The sequence below is a fragment of the Oncorhynchus keta genome, chromosome 14 (assembly GCF_023373465.1).
Source record: "Oncorhynchus keta strain PuntledgeMale-10-30-2019 chromosome 14, Oket_V2, whole genome shotgun sequence".
In the NCBI taxonomy this organism is placed as follows: Eukaryota; Metazoa; Chordata; class Actinopteri; order Salmoniformes; family Salmonidae; genus Oncorhynchus; species Oncorhynchus keta.
The window spans coordinates 59,649,552-59,667,518 of NC_068434.1; the positions used below are offsets into that span (position 1 = coordinate 59,649,552).

Sequence of the window (17,967 nt, forward strand, 5' to 3'; positions counted from 1 at the left end):
TACTGGGCCCTATTGGGTGTGGCTCTTGTACTGAATGTGTGTGTGTGTGTGTGTGTGTGTGTGTGTGTGTGTGTGTGTGTGTGTGTGTGTGTGTGTGTGTGTGTGTGTGTGTGTGTGTGTGTGTGTGTGTGTGTGTGTGTGTGTGTGTGTGTGTGCGGGCGTTTGTGCGTGTTTGCCCCCCCCCCCTCTCTGCGTGTGCATTTGTGTGCAAGTGTGTTTTGATAATAGAAGTGCGCGCATTGGTGTGTGTGAGACCCCACCAGGCGTTGACATTTTTAATGAGCTGACAGGGTTGGTTGCTTCCTGTCTGGCCTGTAAAAGCAGTGAGGGGCACATCCTAGTGATCCTACATCCTCCAGAGACCACAGGGGCCCACCTAGGGCAGGACACACACACAGACACACACCGCCGGGGACAGAGAGAGGAAGTACACTATAGTGTAGGAGAGGAGATGTAGGAAAGGAGAGAGAGAGATAGGAGGTGGTTCAAGGACACAACGAGACGGAGCAAGGTATTATGTCAGAGACCGAAGAGGAAGGAGATTGAAGACAATGTCCTTTTTTCCTCTCTCTCTTTTTGCTGTAGTAGAAGAGTGTGAGGATTCAGCAGTAATGTATGGAGTTTAGAAATCTCTGGTGCGTGCGTGTGTGTGTGTCTGTTATTCCTGCCACAGTCCAGTTGTGGCCGTGACTGTGGCAGATGCTAGCTGTGATTATTGGAGATTTGTGGTGGGGACCGTGGGGCACTGCTGCCCCATCGAATGTAGGTCATAGACCTGTGGGATCCACATGGCTCATCCATGGCCACACACACACACACACACACACACACACACACACACACACACACACACACACACACACACACACACACACACTTGCACAGCATCAGCAGCCAGGCACATCTGTACAGTATGTTTATCTGCTGCGCATTCCAACACTGCATGAGATGTTCTCCCTGTATTGGAGGAGATATGTGGTAACTACAACATACAGTAGAGCAATCATTCTCAATGAAGTGACTCAATACGAAAGCACAATTCTCCCTCTGACTGCCTCGTGTGTTCTAATAGACCTTTCCCATGAACGAAGCCAGTTCAATGGTGTCGCCTAAGTAATTGTCCCTTCTGGCCATTTAGAATATGAATGTCTGTGTGTGTGTGTGTGTGTGTGTGTGTGTGAGAGAGAGAGCTCCGTCTGTCTGTCTGTCCCAGCCCCACAGGGTGAAGCCGCTCTCTCTCTCCCATGCGCTGTTCTCAGAATACAGTACAGAACATAGAAATAGTTGGTTCTAGTTCCGTGCTACAGAACACCAGCCTCTTCTCTCAAGGAGTGGTGATGTTCTGTGGTTTTCTGTTCTAGAAAAAAAAAGAAAAAAAGAAACAAGCCTCAGGTCCATGTGGAGCTGTTGAGCCCAGTTCCCTGCTCCATAGCCATGCTCTTGGCCCAGCTTGAGGCAGATGCTATGCTAAACCTGATCTGGATCCCCACAGGTCCAGCTGTAACACATCTAGATGTTCTGTAGAATCGTGTGTGTGTGTGTGTGTGTGTGTGTGTGTGTGTGTGTGTGTGTGTGTGTGTGTGTGTGTGTGTGTGTGTGTGTGTGTGTGTGTGTGTGTGTGTGTGTGTGTGTGTGTGTGTGTGTGGGGAACTGCTCAGATCCAGTTGGAACGCATACAGGTGTTGTGTGGGGATGGCACTGGAGCGAGCCGGGGCTAACAGAAGTTGCCCATTGGTCATGGGCCCTATGTAGGCCTCTTCACTGAGGAGCCTGACTGTCAACTAACAGACTGCAGGATCAAACAGACTAGACTGAACCGCAGACAGGACCTAGAGGTAGGTATGGAATGAGACAGAGGGGTGCGTGTCTGAATGTTGGGAGTAGAGAGCGGAGATATGGAGCGAGAGAGGGCGCTATGAGTGAAGGATAACGTGAGTGTCAACTCCCTGACAAGGGGCAAACCAGGCTTTCATCTTGCTGGTGGGGGGCCGCTGTGGTCCGGGTTGGTGGTTTGGGGTGGGGGTGGGGGGGCATGCTTCCCGTCTCTAATAACCTGTCCTCTGCCTCTCACTGAGCAGCCGTACTACTCATCTTCCTCCTCATCTTCCTCCACACAGCTGCACATTTGCACATTTACTGTTACTTTTCTTCTCTCTCTCGCCCACACAGGGATTACTAATTATTTTGACTGCACATTCTCTTTTTCAAAACAAATATAATTTGCCAAACCCTCTCGTGGAATGATAGTTATTGAGAGCTATAATAAGTACCAGGGTGAGAGACATGTCCACTGAAAGGCTGAATTAACGATGGCCATCGCTGACATTGGAAGCAGTGTGTATGGCCCTTTTCGAAGCTGATAGCCTTTTTCTGTCGGATAAAAAGTGAATTCATTTCAGAGAATACAAAATAACAAAAGCTTTTTTGCCTCATATTCTGTGCTCTCTGTGTACACATCTCTCTCTCTCTCTTCAATTCGTTTCAATCATTTTTTGGGGCATGGGAAACATCTGTTTACATTGCCAAAGCCATTGAAATAAGTAATAAAAAAAAGTGAAATAAAGAATTAACAGTAAACATTACACTTACAAAAGTTCCAAAGGAATAGAGACATTTCATATTATGGCTATGTACAGTGTTGTAACAATATGCAAATAGTTAAAGTACAGAAGGTGAAATAAATCAACATAAAAAAATGGGTTGTATTTACAATGGCGTTTGTTCTTCACTGGTTACTCTTTTCTTGTGGCAACAGGTCACAAATCTTGCTGCTGTGATGGCACACATTTCACCTAATCAATAAGGGAGTTTTTCCAAATTGGATTTATTATCAAACTCTTTGTGGGTCTGTGGAATTTGAGGGAAATATGTGTCTCTAACATGGTCATACATACATGGGAAGATGGCGCTGGAGAGCAAGACTGACGTTTTACGTATTCCTAACCAATGTAGTTTTTTTGTTCGTTTCTGCGTTGTTTGTAACTTATTTTGTACATAATGTTGCTGCTACCGTCTCTTATGACTGAAAATAACTTCTGGACATCAGAACTGCAATTTCTCACCACGGACTGGCAGAATATTATTTTCCTTTAACGAGTCCAACGAGCCTGATGTGAATGATATACTGCTTTCCCGGGATAATACAAATAAAATAGATGACCTACGCAGAAGATTAAACTACCAACGGGACATTCAAAACTGCAATATCTTATACTTCACGGAGTCGTGGCTGAACGACGACATTATCAACATACGGCTGGCCGGTTATACGCTGTATCGGTAGGATAGAACAGCGGCATCTGGTAAGACAAGGGGCGGCGGACTATGTATTTTTGTAAATAACAGCTGGTGCACGATATCTAAGGAAGTCTTGAGGGACTGTATTGCTCGCCTGAGGTAGAGTATCTCATGATAAGCTGTAGACCACACTATCTACCTAGAGAGTTTTCCTCTTTATTTTTCGTAGCTGTCTACATATCACCACAGATTGACGCTGGCACTAAGACCGCACTGAATGAGCTGTATTCTGCTATAAGCAAACAGGAAAACACTCACCCAGAGGTGACGCTCCAAGTGGCCGGGGACTTTAATGCAGGGAAATTTAAATCAGTCTTACCAAATTTCTATCAGCATGTTAAATGTGCAACCCGAGGGAAAAAACCTCTGGACCACCTTTACTCCACACACAGAGACACGTACAAAGCTCTCCTTCACCCTCCATTTGGCAAATCTGACCATAATTCTATCCTCCTGATTCCTGCTTACAAGCTAAAATTAAAGCAGGAATAACCAGTTCAATAAAAAAAGTGGTCAGATGAAGCAGATGCTAAGCTACAGGACTGTTTTTCTAACACAGACTGGAATATGCGATGGCATTGAGGAGTACACCACATCAGTCATTGGCTTCATCAATAAGTGCATCAATGATGTCATCCCCACAGTGACCATATGCACATACCCAACCTGAATTCCAGGCAACATCCGCACTGAGCTAAAGGCCAGAGCTGTCGCTATCAAGGAGCGGGACTCTAACCTGGAAGCTTATCCCGCTATGTCCTCCGACGAACCATCAAAGAGGAAAAGTGTCAATAAAGGACTAATGTCGAATCGTACTACACCGGCTCTGGCGCTGGTGCGATGTGGCAGGGCTTGCAAACCATTACAGACTACAAAGGGAAGCACAGCCGAGAGCTGTCCAGTGATACGAGCCTACCAGACGAGCTAAACTACTTCTATGCTTGCTTCGAGGCAAATAACACTGAAACATGCATGAGAGCACAGCTGTTCTGGAAGACTGTGTGATCACACTCTCCGCAGATACCTTTAATACCTTTAACTTCTTGGCGCACACATTCCGTTAGCGGAATCATTTTCATCAACATCCGCTGAATTGCAGAGCGCCAAATTAAATTACTAAAAATATGACATTTTCATGAAATCACAAGTGCAATATAGTAAAACACAGCTTAGCTTGTTGTTAATCCACCTGGCTTGTCAGATTTAAAAAAATCTTTACAGCAAAAGCTATCCAAGCGGTTATGTTAGGACACCTCTCTCAGCAGACCAAAACATTACATACAGCTAGCAGCAAAGTAGATTGGTCACGAAAGTCAGAAAAGCAATAAAATGAATCGCTTACCTTTGATGATCTTCGAATTTTTGCACTCACGAGACTCCCAGTTACACAATACATGTTCCTTTTGTTCCATAAAGATTATTTTTATATCCAAAATACCTCCATTTGGTTGGTGCGTTATGTTCAGTAATCCACAGGCTCGAGCGGTCATGACGGGGCAGACGAAAATTCCAAATAGTATCCTTAAAGTTCGTAGAAACATGTCAAACATTTTTTATAATCAAACCTCAGGTTGTTTTTACAATAAATAATCAATAATATTTCAACCGGACCGTAGCTCAATAGGAGAGAGAGAGAAAAGGTTGCACATGCAAAACTCTGCTGGCACCCATTCATCCACTGACGCGATGTGATCTTTCTCGCTCATTTTTCAGAATAAAAGCCTGAAACTATGTCTAAAGACTGTTCACACCATGTGGAAGCCATAGAGAGAGAATCTGGTTGATATCCCTTTAAATAGAGGGAAGGCATGCAATGGAACATGGAGATTTGTTTCTCTTAGGCACTTCCTTGTTGGATTTTCCTCAGGTTTTCGCCTGCAATGTCAGTTCTGTTTTACTCACATACCATATTTTGACAGTTTTGGAACCTTTAGAGTGTTTCTTTCCTAACCTGCCAAGTATATGCATATTCTAGATTCTGGGCCTGAGAAATAGGCAGTTTCATTTGGGTACATTTTTCATCCAAACATCAAAATACTGCCCCATACACACAACAGGTTAAACAGGTCAACGTTCCCAAGGCCGCAGGGCCAGATGGATTACCAGGACGTGTACTGCGAGCATGCGCTGACCAACTGGCAAGTGTCTTCACTGGCATTTTCAACCTCTCCCTGTCTGAGTCTGTAATACCAACATGTGTCAAGCAGACCACCATAGTCCCTGTGCCCAAGAACACTAAGGTAACCTGCCTAATGACTATCGACCCATAGCACTCTGTAGCCATGAAGTGCTTTGAAAGGGCTGTCATGACTCACATCAACACCATTATCCCAGAAACCCTAGACCCACTCCAATTTGCATACTGCCCTAACAGATCCACAGATGATGCAATCTCTATTGCATTCCAGCTCAGCGTTCAACACCATAGTGCCCTCAAAGCTCATCAATAAGCTAAGGACCCTCGGACTAAACACCTCCCTCTGCAACTGGATCCTGGACTTCGTGATGGGCCACCCCCAGGTGGTAAGTGTAGGTAACAACACATCTTCCACGCTGAGCCTCAACACAGGGGCCCCTCAGGGGTGTGTGCTCAGTCCCCTCATGTACTCCCTGTTCACTCATGACTGGACGGCCAGGCACGACTCCAACACCATCATTAGGTTTGCCGATGACACAACAGTTGTAGGCCTGATCACGACAACGACGAGACAGACTATAGGGAGGAGGTCAGAGACCTGGCCGTGTGGTGCCAGGACAACAACCTCTCCCTCAACGTGATTAAGACAGAAGAGATGATTGTGGACCACAGGAAAAAGAGGACCGGGCACGCCCCAATTCTCATCGACGGGGCTAGAGTGGAGCAGGTTGAGAGCTTCAAGTTCCTTGGTGTCCACATCACCAACAAACTAACATGGTCCAAGCACACCAAGACAGTCGTGAAGAGGGCACGACAAAAACTATTCCCCTCAGGAGACTGAAAATATTTTGCATGGGTCCTTAGATCCTCAAAAGTTTCTACAGGTTGCATCACTGCCTGGTATGGCAAATGTTTGGTACCGGAGCGCCAAGTCTAGGTCCAAGAGGCTTCTAAACAGCTTCTACCCCCAAGCCTTGTTACTTTTATTTCTTATTTTTATTCATATTTTTTTATTTTATTAAACTGCATTGTTGGTTAGGGGCTCGTAAGTACGCATTTCACTGTAAGGTGAAACCTGTTGTATTTGGCACATGTGACTAATACAATTTGATTTGGCAGGATGTTAGGAAGTGTAGCTCAGTTTCCACCTCATTTTGTGGGCAGTGTGAACATAGCCTGTCTTCTCTTGAGAGCCAGGTTTGCCTACGGCGGCCTCTCTCAATAGCAAGGCTTTGCTCACGGAATCTGTAGATAGTCAAAGCTTTCCTGAATTTTGGGTCTCTCTCTCTCTCTTTATTTATTTATTCTTTGCCCCCACAGTTGAAGCACTAAAACCTGGGGCTATCCCAAAAAGCCTCGCTACACACAAAGATTGGCAATGTAGCCTGGTCATAAAGAGTCCACTCAGATGTGCTCAGTGCAAGATGAGCTCGTACACGACTTCATCTGGGTGTTTTACGGCCTGCTTGCATGAGTTGAATAGGAAGGCCTATAATGAACATCATAAATCTGATTCATACACGAGGGGGCAAAATGACTCCCTCTAGAAGGCAGAAAAAACATGGCTGCCAGCTCAGCAAATGGTAGCATGGAGCCTAATGGAGGGAATGAGGAGCAAAACGCTGTGTGCCTGTGTGTGGTGACCTCTGAAGAATGTTATTTGTTTTTATTTGTTTCTCCCGTTCTAATATTGGCTTGAGCGCTAAATGCAGGCGGACATTGGACAGTCACTGAGCTCATGAGTATGTAGTCAAAGACATCACATAAAATTGGAACAGGTTGTGTTTCTGATTGCTTTAGCAGTTAGACATCTCTAATCCCCAAACATTTCAATGTCCAAAGCTGAGTCCCAGTGTAGCTAGGCACCATTATATCTTTCAATAGCAGCCTTATGACTGGAATGCACTTGGACTGACATGAAAATGAAGAACACATTCATTTGCAAAGAAAGGGATGATTACAAAAGGCACAGACTGGGCCTGTGCAATTTAATTTGAAGGGAGAAGGCATTTGTCTGCTGCTGTAGCTGCTGGCTCAGATCAAGACAGAGAAGGATGTTGTGTAATTGTTTCTGGGATAGAGGGAGAGAACGAGAACATTCTATTGGCTGGAGTCGAGGTCAAGAGGCGACCCTGGAGGTTGTTAGCCTGTGTGTGTGTTGACCGGGGCATGGAGTGTGTGTGTGTGTGTGTGTGTTATCAGGCCATGTTAGAGCCCTGGTGGCCTGTTCCTTCAACACTCCCTCATTAGCCAGTGGAGTGCCGGGCGGGTGTTTGTTCTTCATGTGGGCTGCACTAGGACCAGTTAATACCACTGACATGATCACAGTTGTCCTGACTCAGCTCCTCCATGGCACCCCCCTCTGGGGAACACTCTCTCCCCTGTGAGAGGGAGTCGATGCTGGGATCAGCAGTCTGAGGCATCGCCCTGGGCAGCTCACCCTATTAACACAACACAATTAAGACGGAGACTCAACACAACCTTGTCACGGACCCACCAGGGTTTATTGTCGCAGCGCCCGGGTAAAGAAGAAACAACACCGTGCACTCCGGGTGAGACAGCTCTCGCATACAGACTAAACAAGCCTTTGTGGTAGATTGGTAGTGTATTAGTGCACTGTGGAGTGCGGCTGTCAAGGCAGAAAGACGTTTCTTTCAGCTCGTTATTTGACTCTTTTTGGGACACGTTGTAGCTATACGTTGCGCTCTTTCTCACACTGTGTTAGCAAGACAGGAGCTTGGTGGCACCTTCATTGGGGAGGACGGGCTCGTGGTAATGGCTGGAGCGGAATCGGTGGAACGGTATCAAACACATGGTTTCCGTGTGTCTGATGCCGTTCCATTTACTCCGTTCCCAGCCATTATTATGAGCCGTCCTCCCCTCCGCAGACTCCACTGGTTAGCAACTCGGAGGATAGCGAGTGCCATGTTGAGGAGAGGAGGGGGCGGGACTGGAGGGGACGTGGATATTCTTTAGAGGCCATGATGACCTTGTGATGACCTTTATGGCCTCGCGATGACCTTTGAGTCCACGTGGGTCAGACCAGACATGTCCTTGATCTAGCACATAATCCCATAGTGCCTTGGGTGGGCGTTGCCTCGGCCGGGGGGCTAGCTGCCCCTCCATACTGTCAGCACTCTTTTACCTGGAGTAGTCCTGTTTCCATGGCAAATGGATACTTCTGATTAGCATTACAGGACAGAATATGGTTCAGAGAAAGTATTGTTTTAATAGACATGCTACGATCCCGCCCAGCGGTGATCATCAGCAATAGCAATGCTTTGCGAAACAGATCGTTCTAGCTACGTTAACAACCTAATGACATCACATCATTGTTCTCGCGAGACAGCTCAGTATCAACAATCCTCACGACGAAGTGAAGAATCTGTAGTGCGCGTGACCCCGTCTGTGAAACAGAACAGTCTGCGTAGGTTGGTGTGATTTCAACCTCCAAACCTCCTCATAGAAAATGTCATGAAGACTGGAAGGAAGTCAAGCATTGTGGTTGCAGCGGTGGAAACATTTGGGAAACATGGGACATTTGCCAATATGCTTTGGAGAACATTGCCAAAGCAAGTGAAATTAAACCTGGATAACACTCGCCAGCCCAGCTTCCCTGCCCATCCACCGCTGCCCCCTGGACACTGATTTCTTGGCTACATAGCTGACGCACGCTGGACTGTCCATTAATCACGGTACCCCATTCTGCTTGTTTGTTTATCTGTCGGCCCAGTTGCCTAGTCAACGCCATTTTACCTGCTGTTTGTTGTGCTAGCTGATTAGCCTCGCCTACTGTTTTTAGCTAGCTTTCCCAATTCAACACCTGTGATTACTGTATGCCTCGCTGTATGTCTCTCCCAAATGTCAATATGCCTTGTATACTGTTGTTCAGGTTAGTTATCATTGTTTTAGTTCACAATGGAGCCCCTAGATCCACTCTGCATACCCCTGTTACCTCCTTTGTCCCACCCCCACACATGCGGTGACCTCACCCATTACAACCAGCATGTCCAGAGATACAACCTCTCTCATCATCACCCAGTGCCTGGGCTTACCTCCGCTGTACCCGCACCCCACCATACCCCTGTCTGCGCATTATGCCCTGAATATATTCTACCATGCCCAGAAACCTGCTCCTCTTATCCTCTGCCCCCAACGCTCTAGGCGACCAGTTTTGATAGCCTTTAGCCGCACCCTCATACTACTCCTTCTCTGTTCCGCGGGTGATGTGGAGGTAAACCCAGGCCCTGCATGCCCCCAGGTACCCTCATTTGTTGACTTCTGTGATCGAAAAAGTCTTGGTTTTATGCATGTCAACATCAGAAGCCTCCTCCCTAAGTTTGTTTTACTCACTGCTTTAGCACACTCTGCTAACCCTGATGTCCTTGCCGTGTCTGAATCCTGGCTCAGGAAGGCCACCAAAAATTCAGAGATTTCCATACCCAACTATAACATCTTCCGTCAAGATAGAACTGCCAAAGGGGCGGAGTCGCAGTCTACTGCAGAGATAGCCTGCAAAGTAATGTCATACTTTCCAGGTCCATACCCAAACAGTTTGAACTACTAATTTTGAAAATTACTCTCTCCAGAAACAAGTCTATCACTGTTGCCGCCTGCTACCGACCCCGTCAGCTCCCAGCTGCGCCCTGGACACCATTTGTGAATTGATCGCCCCTCATCTAGCTTCAGAGTTTGTTCTGTTAGGTGACCTAAACTGGGATATGCTTAACACCCCGGCAGTCCTACAATCTAAGCTAGATGCCCTCAATCTCACTCAAATCATCAAGGAACCCACCAGGTACAACCCTAACTCTGTAAACAAGGGCACCCTCATAGACGTCATCCTGACCAACTGGCCCTCCAAATATACCTCCGCTGTCTTCAACCAGGATCTCAGCGATCACTGCCTCATCGCCTGTATCCGCCACGGAGCCGCAGTCAAACGACCACCCCTCATCACTGTCAAACGCTCCCTAAAACACTTCTGTGAGCAGGCCTTTCTAATCGACCTGGCCCGTGTATCCTGGAAGGACATTGACCTCATCCCGTCAGTTGAGGATGCCTGGTCATTCTTTAAAAGTAACTTCCTCACCATTTTAGATAAGCATGCTCCGTTCAAAAAATGCAGAACCAAGAACAGATACAGCCCTTGGTTCACTCCAGACCTGACTGCCCTCGACCAGCACAAAAACATCCTGTGGCGGACTGCAATAGCATCGAATAGCCCCCGTGATATGCAACTGTTCAGGGAAGTCAGGAACCAATACACGCAGTCAGTCAGGAAAGCTAAGGCCAGCTTCTTCAGGCAGAAGTTTGCATCCTGTAACTCCAACTCCAAAAGTTCTGGGACACTGTGAAGTCCATGGAGAACAAGAGCACCTCCTCCCAGCTGCCCACTGCACTGAGGCTAGGAAACACGGTCTCCACCGATAAATCCATGATTATCGAAAACTTCAATAAGCACTTCTCAACGGCTGGCCATGCCTTCCGCCTGGCTACTCCAACCTCGGCCAACAGCTCCGCCCCCCGTAGTTCCTCACCCAAGCCTCTCCAGGTTCTCCTTTACCCAAATCCAGATAGCAGATGTTCTGAAAGAGCTGCAAAACCTGGACCCGTACAAATCAGCTGGGCTTGATAATCTGGACCCGCTATTTCTGAAACTATCTGCCGCCATTGTCGCAACCCCTATTACCAGCCTGTTCAACCTCTCTTTCATATCGTCTGAGATCCCCAAGGATTGGAAAGCTGCCGCAGTCATCCCCCTCTTCAAAGGGGGAGACACCCTGGACCCAAACTGCTATAGACCTATATCCATCCTGCCCTGCCTATCTAAGGTCTTGAAAGCCAAGTCAACAAACAGGTCACTGACCATCTCGAATCCCACCGTACCTTCTCCGCTGTGCAATCTGGTTTCCGAGCCGGTCACGGGTGCACCTCAGCCACACTCAAGGTACTAAATGATATCATAACCGCCATCGATAAAAGACAGTACTGTGCAGCCGTCTTCATCGACCTCGCCAAGGCTTTCGACTCTGTCAATCACCAAATTCTTATCGGCAGACTCAACAGCCTCGGTTTTTCGGATGACTGCCTTGCCTGGTTCACCAATTACTTTGCAGACAGAGTTCAGTGTGTCAAATCGGAGGGCATGCTGTCCGGTCCTCTGGCAGTCTCTATGGGGGTGCCACAGGGTTCAATTCTCGGGCCGACTCTTTTCTCTGTATATATCAATGATGTTGCTCTTGCTGCGGGCGATTCCCTGATCCACCTCTACGCAGACGACACCATTCTATATACTTTCGGCCCGTCATTGGACACTGTGCTATCCAACCTCCAAACGAGCTTCAATGCCATACAGCACTCCTTCCGTGGCCTCCAACTGCTCCTAAACGCGAGTAAAACCAAATGCATGCTTTTCAACCGATCGCTGCCTGCACCCGCATGCCCGACTAGCATCACCACCCTGGATGGTTCCAACCTTGAATATGTGGACATCTATAAGTACCTAGGTGTCTGGCTAGACTGCAAACTCTCCTTCCAGACTCACATCAAACATCTCCAATCAAAAATCAAATCCAGAGTCGGCTTTCTATTCCGCAACAAAGCCTCCTTCACTCACGCTGCCAAGCTTACCCTAGTAAAACTGACTATCCTACCGATCCTCGACTTCGGCGATGTCATCTACAAAATGGCTTCCAACACTCTACTCAGCAAACTGGATGCAGTCTATCACAGTGCCATCCGTTTTGTCACTAAAGCACCTTATACCACCCACCACTGCGACTTGTATGCTCTAGTCGGCTGGCCCTCACTACATATTCGTCGCCAGACCCACTGGCTCCAGGTCATCTACAAGTCCATGCTAGGTAAAGCTCCGCCTTATCTCAGTTCACTGGTCACGATGGCAACACCCATCCGTAGCACGCGCTCCAGCAGGTGTATCTCACTGATCATCCCTAAAGCCAACACCTCATTTGGCCGCCTTTCGTTCCAGTACTCTGCTGCCTGTGACTGGAACGAATTGCAAAAATCGCTGAAGTTGGAGACTTTTATCTCCCTCACCAACTTCAAACATCAGCTATCCGAGCAGCTAACCGATCGCTGCAGCTGTACATAGTCTATTGGTAAATAGCTCACCCTTTTCACCTACCTCATTCCCATACTGTTTTTATACTGTTTTTATTTATTTACTTTTCTGCTCTTTTGCACACCAATATCTCTACCTGTACATGCCCATCTGATCATTTATCACCAGTGTTAATCTGCAAAATTGTATTATTCGCCTACCTCCTCATGCCTTTTGCACACATTGTATATAGACTGCCCATTTTTTTCTACTGTGTTATTGACTTGCTAAATTGTTTACTCCATGTGTAACTCTGTGTTGTCTGTTCACACTGCTATGCTTTATCTTGGCCAGGTCGCAGTTGCAAATGAGAACTTGTTCTCAACTAGCCTACCTGGTTAAATAAAGGTGAAATAAAAAAAATAAAAAAATAAAAGATGATAAACAAAAGTGAAATAAACAATTAACAGGAATCATTGCGCTTACAAAAGTTCCAAAAGAATACAGACATTTCAGATGTCATATTATGCATATTTGTAATGAAGTGCAAATAGTTAAAGTACGAAAGAGAAAATAAATAAACATATATATATATGCTTACTTACAAGCCCTTATCCAACAGTGTAGACCTTACAATGAAATGCTTACTTACAAGCCCTTAACCAACAGTGGAGACCTTACAATGAACTGCTTACTTACAAGCCCTTAACCAACAGTGGAGACCTTACAATGAACTGCTTACTTACAAGCCCTCAGCCAACAGTGCAGACCTTACAATGAACTGCTTACTTACAAGCCCTTAACCAACAGTGTAGACCTTACAATGAAATGCTTACTTACAAGCCCTTAACCAACAGTGTAGACCTTACAATGAACTGCTTACTTACAAGCCCTCAGCCAACAGTGTAGACCTTACAATGAACTGCTTACTTACAAGCCCTTAACCAACAGTGGAGACCTTACAATGAAATGCTTACTTACAAGCCCTTAACCAACAGTGTAGACCTTACAATGAACTGCTTACTTACAAGCCCTTAACCAACAGTGTAGACCTTACAATGAACTGCTTACTTACAAGCCCTTAACCAACAGTGTAGACCTTACAATGAACTGCTTACTTACAAGCCCTCAGCCAACAGTGCAGACCTTACAATGAACTGCTTACTTACAAGCCCTCAGCCAACAGTGTAGACCTTACAATGAAATGCTTACTTACAAGCCCTTAACCAACAGTGGAGACCTTACAATGAACTGCTTACTTACAAGCCCTCAGCCAACAGTGTAGACCTTACAATGAACTGCTTACTTACAAGCCCTTAACCAACAGTGTAGACCTTACAATGAAATGCTTACTTACAAGCCCTTAACCAACAGTGTAGACCTTACAATGAACTGCTTACTTACAAGCCCTCAGCCAACAGTGTAGACCTTACAATGAAATGCTTACTTACAAGCCCTTAACCAACAGTGTAGACCTTACAATGAAATGCTTACTTACAAGCCCTTAACCAACAGTGCAGTTCAAGAAGATTTAAGAAAATATTTACCAAGTAGACTAAAATAAAAAGTAATAATAAAAAATAGCACAATAACAATAATGAGGCTATATTAAATTTAAAAAAAACATTTTTATTTAACTAGGCAAGTCAGTTAAGAACAAATTCTTATTTACAATGATGGCCTAGGAACAGTGGGATAACTGTCTTGTTCAGGGGCAGAATGACATATTTTTACCTTGTCAGCTCGGGGATCCGTCCTGGTACCCTTTCGCTTACTGGCCCAACGCGCTAACTACTAGGCTACCTGCCACCCCAGGGGGCACCGGCACCGAGTCAGCGTGCAGGGGTACAGGTTAGTTGAGGTAATTTGTGCATGTAGGTAGGGGTGAAGTGACTATGTATAGATAATTAACAGCAAGTAGCAGCAGTATATAAAAGGGAGGGGCGGGTCAATGTAAATGGTCTGGTGGCGATTTTATTAAGAATTGCTCAGCAGTCTTATGGCTTGAGTGTAGAAGCTGTTGAGGTGCCTTTTGGTCCTACACTTGGCGCTCCGATACGGCTTGCCGTGCGCAAGCATTATAAAATAGTCTATAACTTGGCTGACTGGAGTCTCTGGCAATTTTATGGGCTTTCTTCTGACACCGCCTATTATATAGGTCCTGGATGGCAGGAAGCTTGGCCACGGTGATGTACTGGGCCGTACGCACTACCCTCTGTAGCACCTAACCCTCTCTCTCTCTGACCACCCCCGCCCCCCCATCTTTGTCTGTCTCTCCCCCCCCTCTCTCTCTGACCCCCCCCCATCTCTGTCTGTCTCTAATATATAATAATAATATATGCCATTTAGCAGACGCTTTTATCCAAAGCGACTTACAGTCATGTGTGCATACATTCTACGTATGGGTGGTCCCGGGAATCGAACCCACTACCCTGGCGTTACAAGCGCCATGCTCTACCAACTGAGCTACAGAAGGACTCTCCCCCTCTCTCTCTCTGACCACCCCCCCCCCCCCCATCTCTGTCTGTCTCTCTCCCCCCTCTCTCTCTCTGACCTCCCCCCGCCCCCATATCTGTCTGTCTCTCTCCCCTCTCTCTCTCTGACCCCCCCCATCTCTGTCTCTTTCCCCATCTTTCTCTCTCTTCATCTACTTCACTGTCTGTTTCCCACCCTCTATATCTAATGGTATCTTGCTGAACGATTTTGACAGCACAATATGGCCAGCATGCTTGTTATAATACATGAAGCCCTGTCGGATGGGGAGGCGGGGCAAGGACTTGGCAATGGCAACTGAAACATGCATGACCAATCCTTACTCTCTCTCCTCTCTTCTCCCCTCTCTCTCTCTTTCTGCTTTCAATCAACCAACCAGAGAAGAGGTGGATCGCAGGCCCAGTTGCCAAGCAACAAAGCCTGAGAGTGATGGCAGAAAAATAGCTGTGTTGCCAAGTAGGAGGAGTAATTTGAGAGATGACATACAGTATTTTGGAAAGAATAGGTCGATCGTGGTGAAATGTAGAATTCTAAAGCAATATGGAATAGAGATTAGGATGGTCGGTCTGAATACACGGTTCTTGATTACTGGGTGTTTATGGATACCTCCAAGGCTCCAACCTCAGTGTGTACAACCTGTATATAGCACCCTTTTTTATAGTCATAGGCTTTGGTTTAGTGCCTTTACTGATTGTCCGTTGCCTAAGAATAGAAAGGCAGGCTGAGGCTGAGCCTGGGGGCTGGTGAGGGGAGATGTGGGAGGAGGACGTGTGGCGTGTCCCCAAACAGCTCTCTGTCTCTCTCCCGCCCTCACCCTCTCTCTCCCTCCCAGCAGCAGTCTATTCTCATTAAGAGGAGACTTGGCCTTGGCGTGGACACTCAGTGTTCTCTGCTTCCCACATACATAGAGCTGGCCTTGTGCTGGCCGCCTGAGGGACAAAGGAGGACTGTGACACCCGGAAGTGTCCTCACAGAGCGGCCAAAGGCACGGAGGTAGGAGGGAGGGAGAGAGGGAGGGAGAGAGGGAGGGAGAGAGGGAGACAGAGAGAGAGAGAGAGAGAAATAGATGGCCATTGTGACTGTGGCTTAATTAAAGACAATACTGTTGTTTTTGTACCACTCTCTCCTAAACAAAAGGCAATCTCAGGAAGGTGGAGATGGCCTAATTAGTATGGGGAGAGAGAGAAGACACAGAGAGAAAGAAAGAGTTGTTGTGTGTGAGGTCTGTTTTGATGCTGTGTTTTTGTCTCCCCATGTGACAGTGTGTGTGTTATAAAGCACAGCCCCTTGTCCCTGACAAGGTGACCCAGGTTGAGCAGCCTTTAGACAGGGGGTGATTGGTTGTGATCCCCGGGTTGATGGAGGTTGTTACCCTGTCTGGTTTTATATGGTTGGTGCTGTTAGCTCCTCTCAGATCCACAGTTAATACAGGGCTGAAAGGGTCAAAGGCCACAACGATACTCAGGCCATGTTTATTATCAATCTTGACCTCTTTAAATTGATTGACAACCACATATTTTTGTGGGCTCCCAGAACCTTTAATTTTTTTTTTTTTTCTGTCAACAAATGCTGAATAATGCCAAGAAAACATCATTCGGAGAAAAATAACCTTGAATTGTGTTTCGGATCAAACCAATGAGGTCATTGTAGAGAGAGACTGTATCTAGTCTGTCATACATCCAGATCAGCTTGATCAGTGGAGTATAAAGTGTTCAGTGTTCAGTCATGCTTGAGGGTGCTGTGGCCCAATGTCTCAGCTCTAGCCCTGCCTAGGCCAGACCAGACCAGGCTAGCCAAGCGGCAGCTTCCCAGCCTATGTGGGTTATGGTGGCTGGCTGGACAGGGAGGAGGTAGGAGCAGGGTGTGTGTGCGTGCTTGTGTGTGTGTGCGTGTACATGCGTCCGTGTGTATGTGCGTGTCTGTGTGAAGGATCAGACAGGCCAGGCCAGGACCAGGGTAATCCAGGGTATTAGGTGTTAGCAATCAGGCGTGATCTCCCAACTGCTGCTGCTACTGCTGGCTCAGCTGGTGCTATCATCACACATTTCATTAACCCTGCTCTCTCTGGCCGCCTGCACTCTTGTCTGTCTGTCTGTCTGTCTGTCTGTCTGTCTGTCTGTCTGTCTGTCTGTCTGTCTGTCTGTCTGTCTGTCTGTCTGTCTGTCTGTCTGTCTGCCACGCTCCTTTCTCCCCCTCTGCCTTTCTTCCCTGCTCCTTACCTCCTGTTTCCTCGCCAATGAACCACGTCTGTAACACACATACACTGTTTACGCCCCTCATTTTTCTCTATTTCATGTTTTACACACGTAGGCTGGGCGTTGGTTCGGAGGCGCTCCTCTCTGCCCATAAAGGGAGATTTTAGAGATGAAGGCCAGTTGTGCCTATCGTCCTTCAGCCCAGGCAGTCCCTGAGGCCTCTGGGGAAAGGGAAGGGGGACCAGACCACACTAGTACAGAGCGCTGTCCATAAACGTCTGAATATACTATAAACAGTCTGAGCGGTGCCCGATGCCAGACATATATACATTTATGGCATCAGGGGTTTCTCTTAGGTGGCCACAGAGAGAGGAAATGGTTTCTGTTAGAGGGCTGTATTTTGGGGGGTGAAGGGATTAGTTGGTGGGTATACATACAGTATTAGAATAGGTGGGTATACATACAGTATTAGATTAGGTGGGTATACATATAGTATTAGATTAGGTGGGTATACATACAGTATTAGATTAGGTGGGTGTACATACAGTATTAGATGAGGTGGGTATACATATAGTATTAGATTAGGTGGGTGTACATACAGTATTAGATGAGGTGGGTATACATATAGTATTAGATGAGGTGGGTATACATATAGTATTAGATTAGGTGGGTGTACATACAGTATTAGATGAGGTGGGTATACATACAGTATTAGATTAGGTGGGTATACATACAGTATTAGATGAGGTGGGTATACATACAGTATTAGATTAGGTGGG

The 17,967-nt window shown here is 46.6% G+C and overlaps 1 protein-coding gene across 4 annotated transcripts in view; it reads left to right on the plus strand.

Moving 5' to 3' along the window:
• Nucleotides 1-17,967, plus strand: part of LOC118394136 (protein MTSS 2-like) — a 100,546-nt gene that overhangs the window by 13,361 nt on the left and 69,218 nt on the right. The gene's annotated exons all lie outside the window — the stretch shown is intronic.